At 40.3% G+C, this 26,192-nt stretch overlaps 1 pseudogene; it reads right to left on the reverse strand.

Annotated features, from left to right (window-relative positions):
* Nucleotides 1-2,311: 2,311 nt before the first annotated feature.
* Nucleotides 2,312-5,010, reverse strand: LOC147361715 (endogenous retrovirus group S71 member 1 Env polyprotein-like; annotated as a pseudogene).
* Between the last annotated feature and the right edge of the window lie 21,182 nt (nucleotides 5,011-26,192).

Raw genomic sequence — 26,192 nt, forward strand, 5'->3', positions numbered from 1 at the left:
ACTCCCTCTTGTTGTGTCTTCCCATGTCTAGAGTTACTTTATTACAATCATTGATCTCATATGGAACTGCATTTCAGCATTTTATCACAGGCTCAGTCACACATTTGGTAATATAAGAAACAATCTTCTGAAACAAGTGACATGGAAAATAATATAGCTAGTGGTTATTAGTGAGGTCACAAGCAAGAATTAGTAAGGTCACAAGCAAGTCAAGAACTTTCATTAGGTATAGAGGAGTATACCCAGGTCATCTGATTTAAATGATTATAGCCAGGTGTTAAGCTCCTAGTTGTACATCATGAAGCATCTGAAGTTTATCCAAAGATTGGTTACTAAGATAAGCTTTAGAAACAACCTTAGAGTGTCCTTTTTAATAACTTAATTAAATCTTTTTAATTAAGGATTTTTAATAGTTTAATTAAAAATTTTTTTTAATAGTTTAATTTTTAATTAAACTATTAAAGGAACTTTAATAGTTCCTTTTTAACAGCAAGGAACTATTTCAGAAGTGAGTCATCATAAACACAGACCTTAATTAGCAAAACTAGAATTTAATATTAAGTGAAATATAATTTTTTGTCATAGTGAGGGCATTAACACTGTAGCCAGGGAAGACTTTAACCCACCTAATAAAAACGAGGTTTGTCAGGGAGCCAGGAAGAGCCAAGAGGCTGTCTTGGATTTACCATAGCCCTGACTCTGTGATTTACAGCTATTGTTCACTCATTTCTGATTCCCTGATTTAGGAGCAGACTATTGCCATGTTTTAAGGCCATCAGAATAGCAAAAGTCTAACCGTGAGGGGTAATATTTGTAGAAGCACAATGAGCTTTGTCTACATGTACCATAATCATAAATATAGCGCATTTAAATTACCAAAGTAACAAAAGATTTTAAAAACAAATATAAATCACTGAAAGGCAAAGAAATTCTTAATCTGCTATCAAAAGTTGCATTGTAAGAAAACTTTGTTCTCTTAACTTAGAGAATAGACTAAATTCCAGTCTGGTACCAGCTTACCAGATAACAAACAAACAAACAAAATTTGTTTATCAATTAACCTTAGAAAAGTCTTTTCCATAAACCTTGGAGTTTCATTCTTGCATAGACATCAGAGTGAAACCATAGAAAGCATGTTTAAAATCTGATTAAATTGCAATTGACAAGGTAACCTGGTCATTGCTGTGACTTGTAACATTTTAACGTTATAACTAGAATTATAACTGACAACAGTTTACCACGTCATATCAGATTTTCATGAATTTTACATAATTTCCAGGATATCTATATTAGTAACATTCAACCATACATTATAACCTGAGAAGATTCATCACTTCTTCTAACAATACTTCCCATGTAATTTAACATGTCAAATGAACTCAGGTTTCTTAATATCTCTCTTTGGGATGTCTCAGGGGCCCTCTGAAGCATCCCAAAGTTAGCTACAAGTCAAGTTATTTCGGAAGGTTTGTCGATAAATATCAAAAGGGTTTATAACAGTCAGGTAGGATCAGATAAGTCACTGTGAAACAATAGTTATCCACTTAGCCAAAGTTAACAAAAGATTTCAAAGGTAAACAGAACAGAACACTTAAGAGGGAAAGATATTTAAAATCCATTATAAAATGCAGTTCAACATCTCAAGAAAACTTGTATTATGCACAAAACAATTTTCTAGGGGTCCACTTCCGTAAAACCTCCTTATCCCTTTCTGTACCCATTCTTTTGTTCCTATCCTGAAACAGCCACCTGTAAGTCAGGACTACTTTTTCCCTTCATAAAATGCAATTTCATTCCTCATACCTTTGTATTAACAAGACATACATCCTACTTTCCTTAAGCAACCAAGAACTGACCTTTATATTAGCATTCTATAGACAGGTGAACATAAACACCAGTGATAATTTCTAGAAAAAACATTGGCTTTCTTGTAGAGAACATCTCAGGATGGCACCAGACATTATTCATTAATAGTATAAATCTCTTTAGTTTCTGTGTAAGAGGAAGGTAGTGTTAAGCAGTGACTGTTTTAGAATGTTATTTATATGGAAATGACCTAGATAATAAATACATTTTCATTACTTAGTTTAGCACAATGATAGAAATTCAGGTTACCAAAATCTGGAGAGACTATTTTAGACGGACATTTCTAAGTATAATTATTTTTAATAGTTTATCTAAAAGCTCATATCACATATATATTTTTTAGGAGTTATTATTATTATTATTTTTTTTAGTGTTGTAGCCATGCGTTCCAGGAAGCAAACTCACTCAGAAGGACAATGTAGATAGTGGAGTGCAGTTTATTACACCGGCGGGCCCAAGGCAGAGTCTCCTCTTAGCCATGGACCCCGACCAGCATTTGTGAAAATCTTTTATACCCCATGTGTACGTGTCTGAACCCACCACTCCAAATTCCTTGAGACTTACATAAACCAAGGAAAATACAATCCCAATAACCCCATCATTCACGTGCTATGTGCTCATGTGCTCAAACAGTCAAACAATTAGCCAATAATCAATAAACCCGAGGTTACACTCCGATTGATACAGAACAATTTATGGCCTATCTGGAGGAAGGGGTGATTAGTGTATGTTTTCTCTTAGGCGATGAATAACCTAGATACGATCTTCAAGGTTCCCCTGTCTGAAGGGGGTCTTATCCTTCTGTTGTTGTTTTCATAGGCACTAAACACAGAGTTCAGAGTCCATTGGAAAGGTGGCCGAGCATGATCAGCATGAACAGGTCTAAGATGGGGTCCAGCCCCTATGAATTCTTTCTTCATTCCCCACTCTTGATGCTCTTAACTCATATTATGAGCATCATTCATAGGGATATATTGCACCCTGGCTCTCCGACTGCCAATTTGGGAGAATGACATCAACCTTTGGGTTACAGAGTTCATAATACACTGTAAAATTCAGGGTCCACAAAGCAGAACTATCAAGACAACTACAACAGTGGTAAATATAGTTTTCCACCAATCGCCCTTCACCCAAGATAGGACCAAAGTCCAGAATGGAATGTTTTCATTTGACATTGCTTTTACCTGGTTTTTCATGTCATCTAAAGCAGTCGATACATTGCCAGACAAGTGAGGAATGTATGTACAACATTCAACCTTAATTATAGCACAAGTCCTTCCTTGAGCAGCTATATGTCCAAAGCCATTCTATTATGAATTACCGCTTTTCTCATTTGGATTTGCTCTTCATTTAAGGCTTGGATGGCTTTTATTCTATCTAGGAGGGCCTGTTTTGTGAAATTAGTCAAGGCCTCTACTTTAATCATGATATCTGTTGTCCCTATAGAGGGTACAAATAAGGCAGCAATATACTCATACCATTGAAACACGGATCTTGTCCACCTAGCATGTAAATAAGGTAGATTTACAACAAGTAGGTTAGGCTTTTGTTACACTGGCATTTATATCAAATGTTTCCCCATGACCCGAGTCTATTAACTGTAGGTCTTACACCAAGAGAGCAAGGAGAGGTTATGATTGGCAAGAGAGAGGAAAGTCTCTTTTTGTCATCCCAGAAAAGAGCAGAGTGGTTTAAAATCTCCTTGGCAGAGTGGTGACACCCACCAAGGAAGTCCATCCATCACTGACAGAGGCATAGCCCTACATACCCAGCAGTTGGAAGTGTTGTGGAAGTCTGTGTAGGAATGTGCCCATGAGATGAAAACATTGTCCTGAGTTGAAACGAAAGTTAAATTCAAAATCACGTTGATGAGGCCAAGCAGCAGGAGTTGATTGTGCGGCTTTATCCTGAAGGGGCTCGTCCAGGATCTTCTTTTCCTTCTTCTTAAGGATGGTCTTAGTTTCTCGAGGGTTGGCGAGGTCCCTCTGTGCAGTCCACTCAGTGTTTTTTGGGTCTGTGTGGTATGTTCTCTTCGTCCTCGTATGATGGATCCAAGGGACAATACCTGCAACTTTAACTGCCCTTTCACCAAGGGGCGAGAAAATCATGTTTCCAATCTTTGACCCATACTTGGTCACCAAGAGTAAACTCATGAATCTGTTCCCTAAGGGGGAACGGCACCCTTTTCTTATACAAACTTAGTTACCCGATTTATTACCTTACCCAGTTCCATCTGCTGTGAAATCCTATTCCTCATTACCTGAGGCAAATTTGTTGACACCTGTTTTATTATGGGACAATTTCATATGGAAAATAGCCTTGGGGCTGTGGGGTCATCCTGAGTCTGAGCAGAGCCGTCAGAAGCAAGTCCACCCAGGAGCAGTCTCTATGATCCACTTGGAGAGTCTCTTTAGTGTCCGGTTGGTTCATTCCACCATCTTAGAACTCTGGGCCTATATGCAGTGTGCAGTTTCCATTTGATGTTTAAAGTTTTGCTTACTTGTTGTACTAAATCAGCTACAAAAGCCGGGTCATTGTCTGAACCAATGCTGGTAGGAAGTCCAAATCTGGCAACTATTTCCCTAAGCAGGCACCAGGCTACTTCTGATGCTCTTTCATTCCAGGTAGGAAAAGCTTCTACCCATCCCAAGAACGTACATACCATGACCAGCAGGTAATGGTAGTGTCGGTGAGGTTTCATTTCAGTGAAGTCCACTCCCAAGTGTTCAAAGGGCAGCGTGCCTTTCTGCTAAACACCCAGAGGTTTTTGTCTGAATACCTGAGAGGCAGCATTAACCTGTGAGCAGGCAGCATGACCTAGGTGGGTCGCTTGGTGTGTTTGTCTTACCAGATTGTGTGCCAGCTCCTCTGGTACCAATAATTTGCCACTTGGCAATTCCCACCATCCCTTTTCAGTCTTGATGGCCCCTTCTGCTTTGGCTAACCTAACAGCCGTTGTCCTTGTTTTATCAGGCTAGTGCCATCAATATATAGGACCCAACTAGGGTCTGGAACCTTGTGTCCTTCTTTAAAACAAACCCCAGATACCTTACCTCCTCCTTGCAGATCTGTGCCTTCTTCTTTGACACCTGGTAACCTGCTTCCATCAGCAGGTGGAGCAGTGCTTTTGTCCCTTCTCAGCATTTTTCCTTGGTCTCGGCGGCCAGCAGCAGGTCATCCCCATATTGTAGGAGCCAACATCCATACTCTTCCGGATGGAATGAGTTCAGATCAGAAGCCAAGGCTTCCTCAAAGATGGCTAGGGAGTTCTTAAACCCTTGTAGAGGAGTCCAGATGAGCTGTTACTTGGTGCCCCCGACTGGATCTTCCCATTCAAAGGCAAAGATGGGCTGTGACGCTGGGGCAAGGTGTATGCAGAAGAAGGCATCCTTGAGATCTAGGCGAGTATAAACTTTAGTCCTTGGTGGGAGGAGGCTAAGTAAGGTATAAGGGGTTTGGAACAGTGGGGTGTAAAGTCACAGTAGCCTGGTTGACTAGCCTGAGATCCTGTACAGGCCTATAGTCCTGTCCTCCTTCCTTTTTGACTGGCAGGATTGGTGTATTCCAAGCCGACTGACACTCTACTAGAATACCCGCTTGTTTCAATCTATTGATGTGGGGCAGTATGCCGGCCCAGGCCTCTATTGTTAGCAGGTACTGGCACATTCTAACCAGGATGGTACCTGGTTTGAGTTTTATTATCACTGGGGATTGATGTCTAGCCAGCCTGGGGGGAGGAGGGTTTGTGTTTCGCCCAGACCTCAGGGAATAATTGAGTTAGCTCTCTCTCATGCTCTTCCGGCCCACCTGGTTCTTCCTTCGGAGGCTCATGCAACCTCTACTCATCTTAGGGTGGTATTGAGAGAGAGAGCAAATAAGTCATAGTGTCCAACTGGAAGGTGGGCCTCTCCTCAGGGGAAAAAGTCACTTGTGCTCCCAGTTTGGAGAGCAAGTCTCTTCCCAACAGGGGTACTGGGCACTCAGGAATGTAGAGGAATTCATGAATCACTTGGTGCCCCGCCATCTGACATTTTCTGGGCTGGCAAAAAGATTTAATCATGTCTTCTCCCAATATCCCAGTTACAGCAGTAGTCTTTTTGGACAGTGGTGCCACAGGTTTTACTACCGACAGTTCTGTTCCTGTATCCACCATGAAGTCAGTGTTTTGGTCCCCCACTTTTAAGGTTACCATGGGCTCTCAGGGACCTGATATCTCTGAGCCCCGGCAGCCCTATTTAATTTCCAAGTCAGCAAGCCCCACAACTTGGGAACTTCCCCTTCCTTCCTTGCCTTAGGGCATTCATTCTTCCAGTGGCCAAAAGCTCGGCACCAGGCACACTGGTTTGGCTGTAATGGGGCCCAGGGCCTCCCCTGGGACCGGTTGAAGGACTTTCCTGTCCCTAGGGCAGAGGAGTTTTTCCGGAGGGCCCAAGATAGGCTTTCTCAGAGTAGCAGCTAGCATTGCAAATCTCTTGTCTGTTCTCTTTTGTTCCCGTTCCCTCCAGCTCTCTGGCAGAGCTCAGTCTCTGCTTAATTCCAACGTCTCCCTCCCCTTCTTGTCAGTACTCACCTGGAGAGACCGGTATAGCTTGGGCAGTTTGGCTGGAGCTGGATCCTGGAAGTGCTGGCCAGAGGCTTCTGTCACTGGGATCGGAGCCTGCCGAGGCTCTACGATCTCGGGAAGAGCTGGCGGAGGAGCAGTGGTTGCTGCAGGACTTCACCTGGCCGTGGATCAGGCATTAAGGAGGCCTTCGATCCTGGTGGAGCACTGAGGCAGGAATGTCATTATCCAGTATGGAGGAGGGGTCAGGTCGACCCGTCCAAATCCTGTAGAATTTCCTTTTTTATCATCAGTCAATTTCTGTGCCATTAATATTTTTCCCTTTCCCTTCTGGATACAGAACCTTGTCCAAGTAGGAGGGTCTTGAGCTAACCCTAGCCATGAGTCAATATATGGATATTGATCCAGGTGTCCCAGCTCTCCTACTGTATAGACTGCTTCCACTATTTTTAAGTTCATGGTGTTCTCTGGTGGCCATCCTATCCCACAGGGGGCCATTTGACCTCACAGAGTATGTGAAGGTGGTTAGGCTTCATCTTCACCCCATAGTCTCCTCCTAATCCCTTCTTAAAATTTTTAATCATGCACTCCAATACAGTTGCCTCAGATTCACTTCCTCCCATCTTGCTTACCTTCTCGGACCTTCTTCTACTTTTCCTTTTTGTTCTATGAAGTTCTCAGTACCCTATGTACTTCTGATATTTCCACTCAATGACACTAAAATTGCCATTCTGCGTCCTTCCTAATTGGGGTGAGAAGAGCCTTACCTGCCAGATTCCAGAGGGAGGAGAGGGATCGGCGTGCCTTCACCTGCTGGTCAGCACAGCCGAACCAGAAACCACATGGTCCAAGACTGTTTCTCCCTTAAAGTCCGTTCTGCCTTGGTGGGCTTGATCAGGTGCGGATGATAACACAGATGGGTTAAATATACTATGTCCCAGGCCATCTCCGGGAAAGCCAATTCATACTAACTTATGTATCCCCTTCCTTCTAGACTAACAATTCCGAGGGGGTCAAGAATTTCACAGCAGACGGGACACCTCCTGGGGGAGGGCAGAATACGAGTTTCCTATCCTAAAAATCCCCTGGCAATCGCTGGTAATAATTTTCCCTGAGATGGCGTGGACACACCTCCTAAATGACCTTCACAGATTTCCTTCCTAAACCATAGCACGCTTGTCGATCTGTGTACCAAGCAATCGCTGCTGCCTGCCTATTCCAGGCCCCTGTGGGTCTGTGCCCCTTCTAGTCCCTCCCAGGGGGGTGATCAGGCCCCCTCTTCCACCCTACCGGGTGGGTTCCTCCTCACCTGAGTGCTCAGTTCCCTTGCTGCCGTTCACTACCTGCCAAAGTGAAGAAACCAGGCGTTGAAAGGCTGAATTCTTCCAGAGGGGCGAGGCGCCTTCCCCCCTCTAGGAGATTCAAGCCACAAAGCCTCGGGGTGGCCTCAAATGAGACCTGTCTCCTCAAAGTGATGAGTTTCCCGGCCCATGCACCAAATGTTGTAGGCACGCATTCCGGGAAACAAACTCACTCAGAAGGACAATGCAGATAGTAGAGTGCAGTTTATTACACTGGTGGGCCCAAGGCAGAGTCTCCTCTTAGCCAAGGACCCTGACCAGCATTTGTGAAAATCTTTTATACCCCATGTGTACGTGTCTGAACCCACCACTCCAAATTCCTTGAGACCTACATAAACCAAGGAAAATACAATCCAATAACCCCATCATTCATGTGCTATGTGCTCATGTGCTCAAACAGTCAAACAATTAGCCAATAATCAGTGAACCCAAGGTTACACTCCAACTGATACAGAACAATTTATGGCCTGTCTGGAGGAAGGGGTGATTAGTGTCTGTTTTCTCTTAGGCGATGAGTAACCTAGATATGATCTTCAAGGTTCCCCTGTCTGGAGGGGGTCTTATCTTTCTGTTATTGTTTTCATAGGCACTAAACACAGAGTTCAGAGTCCATTGGAAAGGTGGCTGAGCACGTTCGGCATGAACAGGCCTAAGATGGAGTCCAGGCCCTGTGAATTCCTTCTTCATTAGAGGCACTTTCCTTGTTGACAAACTGGTAACAGATATAACAATATAGCAATATTTAACTTATAATAAACCTAGGCACTATGAAAACTTTATGCTTAATGTTAATGACTCTTAGACATGTCTATATTAGATTAGCAAACATTAATACTAGATATTTAATATTGACTATTTCCCAGTTCACGTGAATCTAAAATTCATTTAGGTTAATTTTTTCTTGTATTTAGAAATGTTTGATTTGTAAGTGCTTACTTTTCTTCAGGCCAATTAAATAAGAACTCATTTACAAATTCAGCAATATTATAAAAAAACAGAAGACACACACTGAGACATACATAAATCCAGAAAGACAGACAGTGATCTCCTAGTTTTCCACCTTAGATTCAAAATATCTCTTTGACCCCCCTCTTTTATTTTTTGGCTTGAAGTTCTCATTTGCCCAAGGCTGAGGTCTCAGGCAAAGTGGGGAGTGTATTCCAAGCCCATGGAAAGGGTTAACTTCAAGCTTTGCCCTAGGCAGGCCTTTTTAACAAGCTAGACGTTTTCAATTGCATATGCTAAAATAACCAGTTTGCAATTTCCAAGGGAAAAAGAAAATCTCCTTTTGACCAATTTTCTTTCAAGTCTAAAGCATATCATGGCTATCCTGCATCAAAAAGTCACCTCTCCTTTCTGTAGTGATAGTTTTATGCCAAAATTATAGACCAAATAGTGCTCAAATTGACTCTGATATCAGGGGCAGATCAGCTGATAAAAGCTTGGATTGTCCCACTGGTGGGAAGTGAGACCTTTTTCCCATCAGAAGACTCTGAAGGGTTAAGGGAATTTGCAGGAGTAGGGGAAGCTTGGTCCATCCTACATGTACCATAATATTAATAATGCTTATTTACTTTACCAAAGTAACAAAAGATTTTAAAAATGAATATAAATCACTGAGAGACAAAGAAATTCATAATCTGTTATTGAAAGCTGCATTCTAAGAAAACTTTGTTTTCTTCACTTACAGAATAGACTAACTTCCAGTCTGGTACCAACTAATCAGATAACAAAGAAACAAAATTTGCTTATCAGTTTGTTGGGGCCCATGTGAGAAAGCAGGAGAGACACCATCTTGACGCCTGTCAGACAGGATGTGAACTGGGCCTGAACCCTGCCCAAGAGTGAGGAAACTGTTGCTAATAAAAATCAGGTCTCCTAGAGACTTCCCTCCCTACAGATGACAGAGAATGCAGTTGAGGTCAGGCTGCCCCTGTTAGATTAACTATGGAGACATACCCCCTTGATGTATAATCATGGTTCCCCCTCTTTAACCTTAATTGCTTGTCCTCCTAGCACCTGCTTGTTGTAAAACTCAATCATACACAATAAAGAGGATGCTAACATGTAACCAGTCACATAGTAGGGGGCATAAAACCGGGCCTCCTGTTGCAGGAAGGAGGACCCCTTCCAGGGCCCGAAACTGGGCTCTTGTCTAACAATCGGAAATGAATTGTCGCGGAGACACATGTGCTGACAAAGCAAGAGATTTTATTGGGAAAGGGCACCCAGGTGGAGAGCAGTAGGGTAAGGGAACCCAGGAGAACTGCTCTGCAGCGTAGCTTGCAGTCTCGGGTTTTATGGTGATGGGATTAGTTTCCAGGTGGTCTTTGGCCAGTCATTCTAATTCAGTCTTTCCTGGTGGTGCACGCATCGCTCAGCCAAGATGGATGCTAGCTAGAGGGATTCCGGTGAAGAAGGAATTCATAGGGCCTGGACTCCATCTTAGGCCTGTTCATGCTGATCATGCTTGGCCACCTTTCCAATGGACTCTGAACTCTGTGTTTAGTGCCTATGAAAACAACAACAGAAGGATAAGACCCCCTCCAGACAGGGGAACCTTGAAGATCGTATCTAGGTTACTCATCGCCTAAGAGAAAACAGACACTAATCACCCCTTCCTCCAGACAGGCCATAAATTGTTCTGTATCTATCAGAGTGTAACCTTGGGTTTATTGATTATTGGCTAATTGTTTGACTGTTTGAGCACATGAGCACATAGCACGTGAATGATGGGGTTATTAGGATTGTATTTTCCTTGGTTTATGTAGGTCTCAAGGAATTTGGAGTGGTGGGTTCAGACACGTACACATGGGGTATAAAAGATTTTCACAAATGCTGGTCAGGGTCCTTGGCTAAGAGGAGACTCTGCCTTGGGCCCGCCGGTGTAATAAACTGCACTCCACTATCTGCATTGTCCTTCTGAGTGAGTTTTTTTCCTGGAATGCATGGCTACAACACTGGGAAGTGGACGGACATGCGGTGTCTCCTTTGGACCTTTCCCGAATTCTTCCGGTTGGTGGTGGCTTATTAGTTCCGTATTCCTTATCAGGATCTCCTGTCATAAAACAACTCATGCAAATGGTTACTATGGAGCCTGGCCAGGGTGGGTGGTTTCAATCGGTGTGCTTCCCCTAACACTCTCAGAAACATCAAGGTCCTTTTTGGGAATAGATTCCCCTTGGATCTGCTGGCATAATAAACTGTACTCCACTGTCTTGATTGTCCTCTGAGGTGTGTTTTGTGACTCCACAAAACACAGGTTAACCTGTTCCACAACAGGTTAACCTTAAAAAATCTTTTCCATAAATCTTGAAGTAGCGGTATTCATGGAAAGGCATCAGAGTGAAACCACAGAAGGCGTGTTTAAAATCTGATTAAATTACAATTGACAAGGTAACCTGATCATTGCTGTGACTTGTAACATTTTAACATGATAACTAGAATTATAACTGACAGCATTTTACCAGGACATATCAGATTTTCATGAATTTCACCTAATTTCTAGGATATCTATATTCGTAACATCAATCATACAGTATAACCTGAGAAGATTCATCACCCCTTCCAACAACACTTTCCCTGTAATTTCACATGTCAAATGAACTCAGGTTGCTTAATATCTCTCTTTGGGATGTCTCAGGGGCCCTCTGAAGCATCCAAAGTTAGCTAGAAGTCAACTATTTTGGAAGGCTTGTTGATAAATATCAAAAGGGTTTATAACAGTCAGGTAGGATCAGATAAGTCACTGTGAAACAATAGTTATCCACTTAGCCAAAGTTAACAAAAGATTTCAAAGGTAAACATAGAACAGATCACTTAAGAGGTAAAGAAACTTAAAATCCATTATCAAAGGCAGTTCAACATCTCAAGAAAACTTGTATTAGGCCCAAAACTCTTTTCTGGGGGTCCACTTTTCATAAAACCTCTTTATCCCTTTCTGTACCCATTCCTTTGCTTCTCCCATCCTGAAACTGCCACCTGTAAGTTAGAACTACTTCTTTTTCCCTTCATAAAATGCAATTTGATTCCTCATACCTTCTGTAATAACAAGACATACATCCTATTTTCCTTAAGGAACCAAGAACTGACCTTTATATTAGCATTCTATAGATTGGTGAACATATGTACCAGTGAATATATCTTAAAAATTTTTTTTGCTTTCTTATAGAGAACATCTCAGGATGGCACCAGACACTATCCATGAATAGTCGAAAATCTCTAGTTTCTGTGTAAGAGGAAGGTCCTGTCAAGTAGTGAATGTTTCAGAACCTTATTTTATTTGGAAATGACCTAGCTATTCAATACACTGTTTAGCACAATGATAGAAAATCAGGTAACCAAAATCTGGAGAGACTATTGTAAGTTCAGTTCAGTTCAGTTGCTCAGTCGTGTCTGACTCTTTGCGACCCCATGGATTGCAGCCTGCCAGGCTTCCCTGTCCATCACCAACTCCTGGAGCTTGCTCAAACTCATATCTGTCGAGTCGGTGATGCCATCCAACCACCTCATTCTCTGCCGTCCCCTTCTCCTCCCACCATCAATCGAGACTATTATAGACAGCCATTTCTAAAGTATAATTATTTTTAATAGTTTATCTAAAAGCTCATATCATATTTACATTTTTTAGGAGGTTTTTTTTTTTTTTGAGGTACTTTCCTTGTTAAACTTGTAACAGATATAACAATATAGCAATTTTAACTTATAATAAACCTAGGCACAATGAAAAATTTATGCTTAATGTTAATGACTCTTAGACATGTCTATATTAGAGTACCAAACAAACATTAATACTAGATATTTAATATTGACTATTTCCCAGTTCATGTGAATCTGAAATTCATTTAGGTCAATTTTTTCATGTATTTAGAACTGTTTGATTTGTAAGTGCTTCCTTTTCTTTAGGCCAATTAAATAAGAACTCACGACTTCAGCAATATTATCAAAACACAGAAGACACACACTGAGACATATATAAATCCAGACAGACTGATAGACAGAGATTTCCTAGTTTTCTGCCTGAGATTTAAAATATCTCTTTGACCCTTGTCTTTTTTTTTTTTCTCTGCTAGAAGTTCTCATTTGCTCAAGGTTGTGGTTTTAGGCATATGGGGCAGTGTATTTCAAGACCAAGGAAAGGGTTAACTTCAAGCTTTGACCTAGGCATGCTTTTTTAACAAGCTAGTTGTTTTTAACTGCATACGCAAAAAGAACTGGCTTTGCAGTTTCAAAAACAAAAAAATTCATTTTAACCAATTTTCTCTGGAGTCTACAGAATATTTTGGCCATCCTGAGTCAAAAAGTCATCTTTCCTTTCTGTAGTACTAGGCTTATTCCGAAATTATAGACCAAATAGTGCTCAAATTGACTTGGGTATCAGGGGCAGATCATCTGATAAAAATCTTGGATTGTCCCCCTTGTGGGAAGTGAGACCTTTTTTCCTGTCAAAAAAATCTGAAGGGTTAAGGGAATTTGCAGAAGTAGGGGAAGCTTCCTCCATCCTACATGTAGGATAATCTTAAATAATGCTTATTTATTTACCAAAATTACCAAAGATTTTAAAAACAAATATAAATCACTGAAAGGCAAAGAAATTCATAATCTGGTATTGAAAAGCTACATTCTAAGAAAACTTTGTTCTTTTAACCTAGACAGCAGACTGAATTCCAGTCTTGTAGCAGCTTACCAGATAACAAACAAACAAAAATTTATCGGTTAACCTTAGAAAAGTCTTTTTTATAAATCTTGAAGTAGCAGTATTCTTGCAAGGGCATCAGAGTGAAACCATAGAAGGCATGTTTAAAATCTGATTAAATTGCAATTGACAGGGTAACCTGGTCATTGCTGTGACTTTAACATGATAACTAGAATTATAACTGACAGCATTTTACCAGGACATATCAGATTTTCATGAATTTCACCTAATTTCTAGGATGTCTATATTACTAACATCAACAATACAATATAACCTAAGAAGATTTATCACTCCTTCTAACAATACTTCCCATGTAATTTAACATATCAAATGAATCCAGGTTGCTTAATATCTCTTTTTGGGATGTCTCAGGGGCCCTTTGAAGTCAAGTTATTTAGGAAGTTTTATTGATAAATATCAAAAGGGTTTATAATAGTCAGGTAGGATCATATAAGTCACTGTGAAGCAATAGTTATCCAGACTTAACCAAAGTTAACAAAAGATTTCAAAGGTAAACATAGAATAGATCACTTAAGAGGTAAAGAAACTTAAAATCCATTATCAAAGGGAGTTCAATATCTCAAACAAATGTGTATTATGCACAAAACCCTTTTCTCTGTGTCCACTTTCCATAAACCTCTTTATCCCTTTCTGTACCCATTCCTTTGTTTTCCCATCCTAAAACAGCCACCTGTAAGTCAGAACTGCTTCTTTTTCCCTTCATAAAATGCAGTTTCATTCCTCATACCTTCTGTAGTAACAAAACACATCCTACTTTCCTTAAGCAACCAAGAACTGATCTTTATATTAGCATTCTATAGATTGGTATACGTACATATTGGTACGTATACATATGTACCAGTGATAATTTCTAAAAAAAAATTTGCTTTCTTATAGAGAACATCTCAGAATTGCACCAAACACTATTCATTAATAGTATAAATCTCTTTAGTTTCTGTGTAAGAGGAAGGTAGTGTTAAGTAGTGAATGTTTCAGAATCTTGTTTTATTGGGAAATGACCTAGCTATTTAATAAACTTTCATCACTTAGTTTAGCACAATGATAGAAATACAGGTTATCAAAATCTGGAGAAACAATTTTAGACAGACATTTCTGAAGTATAATTATTTTTAATAGTTTATCTAAAAGTTCATATCTCATTTACATTTTTTTGGAATTGTTTTTCTTGAGGTACTTTCCTTGTCGACAAACTTGTAACAGATATAACAATATAGCAATATTTAACTTATAATAAACCTAGGCACAATGAAAATATTATGTTTAATGTTAATGACTGTTACATGTGTATATTAGATTAGTAAACAAACATTAATACTAGATATTTAATATTGACTATTTCCCAGTTCATGTGAATCTGAAATTCATTTAGATTATTTTTTTCTTTTATTTAGAAATGTTTGATTTGTAAGCATTTACTTTTCTTTATGGGCTTCCCTTGTGGCTCAGCTGGTAAACAATCCATATGCAATGCGGGAGACCTGGGTTCGATCCCTGGGTTGGGGAGATCCCCTGCAGAAGGGCAAGGCTACCCACTCCAGTATTCTTGCCTGGAGAATCCCAGGGACAAAGGATCCTGTTGGGCTGCCCTCTATGGGGTCGCACAGAATCGGACATGACTGACACGACTTAGCAGCAGCAGCAACAGAATTGCTAAGTTTTAAGTTTACTCTGCCAATAAAGGTCCGTCTAGTCAAGGCTATGGTTTTTCCAGTAGTCATGTATGGATGTGAGAGCTGGACTGTGAAGAAAGCTGAGCGCCAAAGAATTGATGCTTTTGAACTGTGGTGTTGGAGAAGACTCTCGAGAGTCCCTTGGACTGCAAGAAGATCCAACCAGTCCATTCTGAAGGAGATCAGTCCTGGGTGTTCTTCGGTAGGAATGATGCTAAAGCTGAAACTCCAGTACTCTGGCCACCTCATGCGAAGAGTTGACTCATTGGAAAAGACTCTGATGCTGGGAGGGATTGGGGGCAGGAGAAAAAGGGGACGACAGAGGATGAGATGTCTGGATGGCATCACTGACTTGATGAACGTGAGTCTCAGTGAACACCGGGAGTTGGTGATGGACAGGGAGGCCTGGCGTGCTGCGATTCATGGGGTCGCGAAGAGTTGGACACAACTGGGCGACTGAACTGAACTGAACTGACTGAAGTTTATCCCACAAGGATATTAAAAAAAAATGAAACAAATCTCTCCTATCATCACCAAGGCTATTGGGAGGTCTGTTGAAGACCCCATGCAAGGGAGATTCTATCTCTTGGGACAGCCCTGCTTCAGCATCTCCCTAAACCAGGAACCTAGGACAGCTGAGTACACTTGAAGTTCCTTCCTTGATCTCCAGGGCTTTTGTGAAAGACAATTTTTTGACCGACAGTGGTGGGGGAAGGTTTTGGGATGATTCAAGTGCAGTCCATTTATTGTGTACTCTGTTTCTATTTCTATGGTCTTCCCTGGTGGCTCAGTCTGTAAAGAGTCTGCCTGCAGTGTGGAAGACCTGGGTTCAATCCCTGGGTTCAGAAGATCTCCTGGAGAAGGAAATGACAACCCGCCACAGTATTCTTGCCTGAAGAATTCAATGGACTGAGGAGCCTGGTGGGCTACAGTCCGTAGAGTCACAAAGAATTGGACATGACTGAGTGACAAACACTTATTTCTATTATTATTACATCAGCTCCACCTCAGATAATCAGGTATTAGATCCTAGAGTTTGAGGGCTCCTGCTTTAGTTCCCTCTTTCATCTCCATCATATTGGAGAAGGAAATGGCAACCCACTCCAGTGTTCTTGCCTGGAGAATCCCAGGGACGGCAGAGCCTGGTGGGCTGCCGTCTATGGGGTCACACAGAGTCAGGCACGACTGACGCGACTTAGCAGCAGCTTTAGTTCCCTCTTTCATCTTCTACATAGTTCCAGCCTGCTTTCTCTTCCTCTTCCACCTACAGAACTGCCTGCTGGGCTTCTCTGAAGGTGACTATGAGTCTCATTCCCTCACTTCCTTTCCTCTGAGTCCCTTCTCTTAGCTGGGTTTCCCTGATCTCCATTTAGGCACTTTTGCTCCATGTGGTGCTAGTGGTAAAGAACCTACCTGCCAATGCAGGAGTTCGATCCCTGGGTTGGGAAGATCCCCTGGAGGCGGGCACAGCAACCCACTCCAGTATTCTTGCCTGGAAAATTCCCATGGACAGAGGAGCCTGGCGGGTTATAATCCATAGGGTTGCAAATAGCTAGACATGACTGAAGCGATTTAGCACAGCATACCAGAGGACCTTTGACTGCAGAGTCATGTGATTGTTTTGGCTCTTTGGAGTCCCTTTTCATTCCCTGTGTATGTTAGGGTCAGCTTGTGTATTTCTTCCTAAAGGCCTTTTGTAATTCATACTGAATCTTCATTTCAGATTGAAGATGCATTACATAGTATTGCCATCTTAAGTCTTGCCATTGCTATGGAATATCTGTACATGTATTTATGATATTTTTCAGCAATCATGATAATTTCCAGTGTGTCAGCCTTGTCATCCTCATTACCTCAATGGCAAAGTATTTTATTAATATTGACATTATTGAAAGGGAATTGTTTTTTAAATTCCTTTTCAGATTATTAATTTGCTAGTTTATACAGCTAAAACTGTAATCATTTATTTTTATCAGTTTGGACAGCTTGATAGTTGTCTTTACTTTCTCATGTATTTACTATGTCTCACCCCTAGTCTCAGTCATTTCTTCAAAGAACTTCTTTTTTTTTAACATTAAATTATTTTTGGCTATGCTGTGTCTTTGTTGCTGCATGCAGGGTTTGTCCAGTTGCAGTGAGCAGAGGCTACTAGTTGCCCCTGGGTATGTGGAATCTTCTAGGACCAGGGCCTGAACCCATGTTCCCTGCATTGGCAGGCAGATTCTTTACCACTGAGCCACCAAGGAAGCCCTCAGGCATATTTTAGATTCTAGTTTCGATTCTAGTTTTCCACAGGTGTATCTGGTAAGAAAGGCCAGGATCAAGAGGCCTGGGAGCTGGGAATCTTCAGCCATAGTTCTGGCTGTGCCATCAAAAGCTCTGGGGCCTTTGGCAAGCACCTCAACTTTCCTGGGACTGTTTCCTCCCCTCAAAAATGCCCTGCTGTTGGACTGTAGCCCACCAAGCTCCTCTGTCCCTATGATTTCTGAGGCAAGAATATTGGAGGGGGTGCCATTTCCTTCTCTACAAGATAGCATTTTGAAGATATTTTCTCCTGGATTGTGGTTTTGATGAAGGAAGGGGGATCCTTTCCAGAGCATGAGAGTCGGTGCTTGTCTGACACTTGGAAATGAATTATCTGAGGAGAGGAGTGCTGCCCAAGCAAGAGACTTTATTGGGAAGAGTTGCTGGGGCAGAGGGCAGGAGGTTGAGGGAAACTGAGAGAACTGCTCTGCCACATGACTCACAGTCTCAGGTTTTATGGTCTTTGGGTTAGTTTCTGGTTTGTCTCTTGCCAGTCATTCTGAATTGGGATCCTTCCTGGGGGCATATGCATCACTCGGTTGAGATGAATTCCAGCAAGGAGAATTCTGGGAAGTTGGTAGGACCTATGGACTGGAGTCTCCCATCTCCTTTTGACTTCTCCAGAATTCTTCTGGTTGGTGGTAGCTTGTTAGTTCCTTGTTCCTTACCAGGATCTCCTTTTGTAAGAAGACCCTTGCAAGTGTATTCTCTGGTGCCTGGCAAGGGCAGGTGGTCAGTGGTTCCTTTAACAGTTTGTCTTTTGGTTTTCTTGAATAAGGTCCTTCACAGAGTGAATGTATAAAATTTTAAAAGTCAGTGTTTTGAATAATTTATATGAATAATTTGTTAAGTTGGCTTTTTTGTTGTGTGCTAGAACTCATCACCAGACCAAAGGTCATGTAGATATTTTGCTATTTTCTAAAATTTTTTATAGTTTTTTAAATTGAATTATGGTGCAAGTTGCAAAGTTTGTGTTTATGTTCATTTCATTCCATATGCTTTTTTTTAAACAGTTATTTATTTTTAGTTGATTGATGATTGCTTTACAATATTGGTTTGATTTGTCATACATTAACATGAATTAACCATACATGTACATATGTCCTCTCCCTCTTGAATCTCTCTCCCACCCCCAACCCGTTCCCATCTCTCTAGGTTATTACAGAGTCCCAGTTTGAGTTCCCTGAGCCATACAGCAAATTCCCACTGGCTGTCTATTTACAAATGTTGGTGCATATGCATCCATGTTGCTCTTTCCATTCATCTCACTCTCTCCATCTTTTCCCCCACCCTTGTCCATAAGTCTGTTCTCTATGTCTGCATCTCCATTGCTGGTATGTGAACAGATATGTCAGTACCATCCTTCTATATTCCATATACATATGCTTTAATATACGATATTTGGTTTTCTATTTCTGACTTACTTCACTGTTTAATAGGCTCTAGGTTCATCCACTTCATTAGAACTGACTCAAATGTGTTTTATGGCTGCATTCCATATAGTCTTTAATTGTTCCTTAGCCATGTTTTGAGAAGGGTCATGGAGATATTCGACTCCATTTCAGTTTGGGCTTCCAGTCTTAGTGTACACAGCAGAGACACATTCTGGATGAGACCTCTGGGGTTTGTGAGCGCAGTGCTGCCCGCTCTTCTCTAGTGGCCCACAGGGGGCACCTAACCCACCTCTGACCCACGGGGCACTCCCACATTTTGCCTTCAGACTTGGCAACAGCTGGCAGGAACTTTGTCTCCTCAGGACCGTCAGGGTGTAGGCTTGTGGATAATGGGACTGCGTCCAGGCTGAGAGGAGCGGGGTTGCCTCAGAACCCACCAGCAAGGAGGCTCTGCAAGAGGGAAAAATGAGGACGAAGTAGACGTTTCCTGTGTCCAGCTGAGTGATGACCGGAGGTCCATCTCAGAGGACTCTGGAGGGAAAGAGCTCCATGTGAAAGATGGTGGGTTTTTAGTTAGATTTCTATTAGATGATCTAGAGGATGATCACTGATGTTCTTTAGTGTTGGTGGCCAGTTTTCCTGTCACTGTTTCTTGAGAGGACTGTTCTTTCCTCTTTGCATATTCTTGGCTTGATTTTCATGAACTGACCACATACATGTGGGTTATTCCTGGGTTCTATTCTTTCCTCTAGCCCATGTGTCTGTGTTTGTGCAGGTTCCTCTCTGTTGGGTACTCCAGCTTTGTGATGTAGTTTGAAGTCCAAGAGGAAGATGCCTCCAGGTGTGTTCTTTCTCAGTCTTTTTGGCTCTTTAAGGCCCTTTTCAATATTAGCAGACTAATATTAAGAATATTTATATTTTTGAATATTATTTTGTGATTACAGTCAATGTATTTGTTGATGGCTTTGGTTGGAATGGACATTTTAATTACTCATTGTTCCAGTGTGTGAAGATGGAATGTTTTTCTGTTCATTTGTGTTTTCTTTGTTTTTTTTTTTTTTTTTCATGTTTTTAAAAAAAATTTTTTTACTTTACAATGTTGTATTGGTTTTGCCATACATCAACATGCATCCGCCACGGGTGTACACGTGTTCCCCATCCGGAACCCCCTCCCACATCCCTCCCCATACCATTCCTCTGGGTCATCCCAGTGCACCAGCCCGAAGCGTCCTGTTTCCTGCATCAAACCTGTACTGGCGATTCGTTTCTTATATGATATTACTCATGTTTTGATGCCATTCTCCCAAATCATCCCCCCCTTTGGTTTCTTTATCAGTGCTTTCTAGTTCTTTGACTACTCGTTTTTTTATGTCCTTGGTTAAATTTGTTGCTAGATGTTTAATTTTTTTGATGCAATTATAAATAGGATTTTCTTATTTTTTGTTTTTGATTGTTGTTAGTGTATAGAAACGCAACTGATTTTTGTATACTGATCGGGATTGTAAATTGTAGTATTTTATATGATTGTAAATTGATCCTAAATTATTCAACTTTACTGAATGTAGTCTAACAACTTTTTGTGAAATTATGTGGAAAATTTTACTTGTAAAATTTGTTTCTCCTGCAATAGGTCATCCAGTGGACCCAAGATGTGGCTACTAATAGACTTCCCATAGTGCTTCTTTATTCCATGTGAATTCCGACAAGGGCAGTGAGCATCACAACTTCCCTTGAACTTGATCTGGGTAAGTCTTGGCCTCTATAAGAAAGTTTCATGCTTGTCTGATCCGATTTTCTTTTGTGGTATTGACATGGTTGTTTTGAAAAATAATTTACTTTCCACTACTTTAAAATGTACAGAAAATTCCTAGTAATGGTAAAAAGTACTCATTTGCCACATCATCTAAAATACTCTATGTGTTTTATCCAAAATGGGTGCATTCTCCTGCAGAACCAGCACATAACCTCCAAAATCAGAAAATCATATGGTTTCTACATTATAATGTAATCCACAGCCCCACTTCCACTTTCAGCAATTGTCCAATTGTATGAATATATCTTTTTTTCCCATCCCCACCTTTTTTTCCCCCTTTTTTTTAGAGTGTTACTGAGATTTTCAGTTATTTGGACAAACTTGATGGATTTAAAGCAGACATGATGGATGTGGGATCTTGGTAGCCTTTTCTGTATGGATTTTTTCCATTAAAGATGGTTTCATTCATGTTGTAACATGTATCAATACTACATTCTTTTTTCCCATAGTAATTAAAAATAAATAACATACCATTTATCATTTACATATTTGTAAGTATACAGTATTGTAGTATGAACTACCTTTACTTGTTTTGCAAACCAGTTTAATAATGTCTACCTTGTGCGTGCTTTGGAGAAACTCAGGAAACTGAGTCAGTGACTGAAATGGCCCAAGATATCACCTTAGATAACATCTTCATTTAAAAACAAAACAGGGACGTCCTGGTGGTCCAGTGACTAAGACTTTGCACTCCCAAACAAGGAGGCCCAGGTTCGATCCCTGACTAGGGAACTACATCTGCCATGCCACAACTAAGAGTTTACATGCTGTAGCTAAATATCTGGCTTGCTTCAAGGAAGGTCAACCTGGCTCAGCCAAATAAAAAAAATAAATAAATATTAAAAAAAATATAAACAAAGGAAAGGGAGGGTATGATTGTGCAGATTTACATCTTAGCTTTCCTTATTGATAAAAAAAGAGTTTCACAAGACTATCATCCATCTATCTTGGTATATAGAGAGAATTCCTTTGAAATGAGATTTCTCTCGTCAGTGTGACTCACGAAAGAGCCATCTTGACTTGGGTTTCAGAGATGATCATGTGTCCTCTTAGGAAAAAAAGGTTAATTAGGTCCAAACAGTCTCATGCAGAGAGAGGTATATTTTGGGGTAGCATTTGCTCCCTTTCATTTTGGATGTATCCAATTGCTTACACAGTTATCTACCGAAGACATCATTTGAAAGTTTTCAGCTATTACAAGTAGAGCTGCTGTGTATAATTGTGTGATAGTTTTGTTTGGACCCTTTTTCAAAGCTATTTTCTAAAGACTAGATGTGTAGTGTTCAGTTCTCAGGTGAGCCTTGTTTAGCTGTGGAAAAATCCAGCTAAGTTGCTCCGTGGCATGTGGGATCTTCCTGGGTAAGGGATTGAACCTGAGTCTCTTGCATTGTCAGATTCTTTACCACTGAGTCACCAGGGGCTTTTTTTGTTGTTGTTGTTTGTTTGTTTACTGGTATGCTTATTTACTATCTGTATGTTTTCTTTGACCAGGTGTTCAGATTTATACATTTTTAATGAGGTAGGTTGTTCCAGATTTTTTTGGTATAGTTGGAGTACAATCCTTTATCAGATATGTATTTTGTAAATATATTTTTCTGTGGTTTGTGTTTAGGTTTTGTGAAAAAGGTTTTTCACAGAGTTTAAATTTCCAATTTTTTAAATTTCGTGTTATAAATTTTCTATCCTTTTTTGGATAGACTTTAGTTTTTTTTTTGTTAAAATTCATAAGCAAAACTGAGGTGCTATAGATAAAGTTTTAAGCAAAGCCAAGGTAATGTAGATACAGTTTTGCATTTATGTATTGAGAAGTTTGAGTGAAGTTGGTGTAAGTTGTAAAATTAGTCTGCATTCATTTGATTGCATATGGTTTCCAATTATTTGTATAATTGGTTTTGGAGACATCATGGGAAGTCAGTTTCCCCAAGGGAAACTGCGTCCATGAAACATCAACTCTCTTTGACCCCTGGGAATCATTTTCTGCTTTTTCTGGCTTTTAATTTGACTTGTTTGGATATCTCATACTAGTGGAATCACAGAACATTTGTCCTTTTTGGTCTGGTTTGTTTCTCTTAACATAATGACCAAAAGGTTCATCTACATTGTAGCTTGTCAGAATTACTGACTTTTGGAAGGAAAGTTATGACCAACCTAGATAGCATATTGAAAAGCAGAGACATTACTTTGCCAACAGAGGTCCATCTAGTCAAGACTATGGTTTTTCCTGTGGTCATATATGGCTGTGAGAGTTGGACTGTGAAGAAGGCTGAGCGCCGAAGAATTGATGCTTTTGAACTGTGGTGTTGGAGAAGACTCTTGAGAGTCCCTTGGACTGCAAGGAGATCCAAGCAGTCCATTCTAAAGGAGATCAGCCCTGGGATTTCTTTGGAAGGAATGATGCTAAAGCTGAAACTCCAGTACTTTGGCCACCTCATGAGAAGAGTTGACTCATTGGAAAAGACTCTGATGCTGGGAGGGATTGGGGGCAGGAGGAGAAGGGGATGACAGAGGATGAGATGGCTGGATGACATCACCAACTCAATGGATGTGAGTTTGAGTGAACTCCTGGAGTTGGTGACGGACAGGGAGGCCTGGTGTGCTGCGATTGATGGGGTCACAAAGAGTTGGACACGACTGAGCGACTGAACTGAACTGAACTGAACTGAAAGGCCTAATCATATTCCATTGTGTTTGTATACCACAGTTTGTTTATGAAATTGTATGTTCGTTGACACTCAGATTGCTTCTGTTTGTTGGCCAGTGTGAATAATGCTGTTGTGAATATAAGTGTAGAAATATGCATTTTTTTCAACCCCTTTTCCCAAAGCTTTTGGGTACATAACATGAATTAGAATTGAAATGTCATATATTAATTCCATGTGTTAGTTTTGGAGTAATTTCTGTAATGTCTTGCACAGTGGCAGCACCATTTCAGTTTATTTTTTGTATGGTAGAATACTGTTCAAGCTTTTGAATATATCCTGATTTGCATATTCATTCACCCACTGATGGACACTTGAATGGGTTCTACCTTTGGGCTATTGTGATAATGTTGCTATGAATAGTTGTGTACCACTTTTTGTTTGAATTATTAACAAATACATACTACTACATATGAAAGAAACCACAAGGACCTACTGTATAGTATAGGAAACTATATTGAATATCTTATGATAATGTATAATAGAACAGAATCTCAAAAGGAATATATGAAAAAACATAATAACAATGATAATTATTGTGCCAACACTAAAAGTTATCATAGCACTACTCAATGTGTATACATGAGACTAAAATGTTCACATCAGTAAGTATATTTCACTGATCAATCATATAAAAATAACTAGAAAATGCAAACAGAGAATAAATAAACTTCCTGACATTATGCATCATCATTTATGCACTGTTACTACCTGTAACACTCATTGTATAAGTGCTGGACTAGGAATTTACATTAGTGTAAACCAAGAGATTGCAAAGGGGTAAGGAAGCATAATTTATTTAATTCCTTAATGAAGGATTATAGAACTCTATGTATATGAAGTGAATGAAAGTCAAACAGTTTAATTGAGTCACATTCTTACTAGAGTGATGAGCTTCCACCCCACCCAGTGTTAGTTCACAGTTAAAACCTGCAGTCTCTGGCTTCAGTGTCTGTTTCCTGCCACCCAGAAAGAAAAGGTGAGGAAGTCCTGACAAATTTGATGCTATTTTTCTTATTTTGATTTGTATTTTATTGCAGAGCTTGGCAAAAAGAGGGCCTAACCTGTTTTTAGAGTTCCATTCCAAGGCTTGCTCTGGCACATTACATATGTTGAGAAACTGCTGATTATTTTCAACAAAGGACAATGATCTGCACTTCACTATTTGTTGCTTGAGCTGGAATTGTAGGCATCTCTTTAAGCCCAGTACTTCATGCCGAAGTAGGCATAACCTGAAGCAGTACCATAAGATGAACACATTTATAATGTAGCCATTGCATCCCATGAATTTGTAATAATTTTTCAGTTATATCCATCATCATTGGAGGAACTGACTTGTCCCAGTAATAACTGGAGTACCCAGTATAACAGTTCCTCAACTAAATAATACGCTTATGAGAACTTCTTCCGGTGTTCTTTCTCCTACTTTGGTCATGAAGAGTAGAAGCTGATGGCAGTGGTTCTTGAAGTGTATATTGATTCCTAGGTGGCACAGTTGTTAAATAACTGCCTACCAGTGCAGGAGATGAAAGTGATGTGGGTTTGATCCCTGGGTCGGGAACATAACAATTCATACATTAGTCTTATGTCAACAAATTTTATTCTCATGAGTTTTTTTCTTCTGTATACAGAAAAACAAATGCTATTCAAGGACACTTAAAGAACCCTAATGTTGAAAATCAGATCTATATTGTGAGCAATGCTTAGAAATTTGTGAGTCGAAACATAGTTTTATGCCTATCATCCTTGTAGTTCCCTCAGTGAAGTATTTTGAGAAAAGCTCTTCATTCATGGTATAGATTCATGAAGAAGCTAAATAGCATTAATCCTTTACGTTGACACCTGGGAATTTAAATCTCCTGTGAGTCATATGTGACAACAACATACACCATTATGATTTATTAGTATGATATCAATATTTTTAATCCTATTATATTTCAACTAAAAATACCAATATATAATTGTACATGAAGTCAAGACATAAAATCAGTGCAAATACAAAATATTCCATCCTTTGAGAAAGGGAGAGAAAAATCTTTGTGCTTTGCCTATTGCATTTTTATGTATTAGATACTTAAGTATTTTATTCACCACAACCAACTGAATGATTAACAAATGTTTCAGAGAAGAAAGGATTATTTCTCTTTAACGATGAGTAGTTCAACTCCTCTCAAAGCAAATACCAGATGGTAATAACTATAAAGCACAAAGTTGATTATTCATATTTATATTACTCATTCATTAGCTTGACACATGTACTAAATTTGTCTGTTACCACCTTTTTATCCTTTATAGTATCCACTAGTGAAAGTGAAAGTGGCTCAGTTGTGTCTGACTCTTTGCAACTCTTTCCGACTCTTTGCGACTCACTATACAGTCCATGGAATTCTCTAGGCCAGAATACTGGAGTAGGTAGCCTTTCCTTTCTCCAGGGGATCTTCCCAACCCAGGGATCAAACCCAGGTCTCCCGCATTGCAGGCGGATTCTTTACCAGCTGAGCCACAAGGGAAGCCCAAGAATACTGGAGTGGGTAGCCTTTCCTTTCTCCAGGGGATCTTCCCAACCCAGGGATCAAACCCAGGTCTCCCGCATTGCAGGCGGATTCTTTACCAGCTGAGCCACAAGGGAAGCCCAAGAATACTGTGGGTATTCCTGACCCACAGGAATATTCCTGACCCAGGAATCAAACCAGGGTCTCCTGCATTGCAGGCGGATTCTTTACCAGCTGAGCTATTAAGGCTTCCCTGGTGGCTCAGTTGGTAAAGAATATCTGCATAACTGTCTATAAATTTGGAATTAACAATCTG

This window comes from Bos grunniens, chromosome 12 (assembly GCF_055505025.1).
Source record: "Bos grunniens cultivar Pamir isolate PY7600 chromosome 12, Bosgru_T2T1.0, whole genome shotgun sequence".
Classification (NCBI taxonomy): Eukaryota; Metazoa; Chordata; class Mammalia; order Artiodactyla; family Bovidae; genus Bos; species Bos grunniens.